Source organism: Elephantulus edwardii, unplaced genomic scaffold (genome assembly GCF_000299155.1).
Source record: "Elephantulus edwardii isolate Elephantulus edwardi_28Jun2011 unplaced genomic scaffold, EleEdw1.0 scaffold00123, whole genome shotgun sequence".
In the NCBI taxonomy this organism is placed as follows: Eukaryota; Metazoa; Chordata; class Mammalia; order Macroscelidea; family Macroscelididae; genus Elephantulus; species Elephantulus edwardii.
This window is the reverse complement of record NW_006399873.1, coordinates 2,471,850-2,472,464: the sequence shown is the minus strand read 5'-3', so window position 1 is coordinate 2,472,464 and position 615 is coordinate 2,471,850.

Sequence of the window (615 nt, the reverse complement as noted above, 5' to 3'; positions counted from 1 at the left end):
GATGTCCTTCTCCAAGGACCGGTCCCTCCTTACAACATGACCAGAGTATGTCAGAACAAGCCTCAGAATCCTTGCCTCGAAGGAGCAGCCCAGTTTAACCATCTCTAGGATGAATCTGTTTGCTTTCTTAGCAATCCATGGCACTCTCAGCACTCTTCTGCAACACCAAAGCTCAAAAGCATCAATTGTCCTTCTATCCTCCCTGGTCCTTGTCCAGCTCTCTGATGCATAACAAGTGATTGCAAACACCATGGCCTGTATCAGACGCACCTTAGTCTCCAGGGACACACTGATACTCTTGAGTACTTTATAGAGGTCCCTAACTGTCGAGTGCAACTTCGCCGCCAGCAGCCGAAGAAGACTCAGACAAACAGGATTCGTTGCAGAAGCTTTATTGAACAAAGGAAAATGGCGAAATGGCTCCGTCTTCTTCCCCGGCACTTGCTTATATCCCTCTCGGTTCCATGCCTCTTGCTCTTATGTCTTAGAATCTCATTGGTGTTGAGGTCTTTCTAAACCAGGTCCAATGGACCAATAGCAATATTGCAGCCATAAATGGTGTTGTTTGTGCGTTAGTAAGTCAATGAGGAAGTGAGGTATCAGTGCCATCTTGTA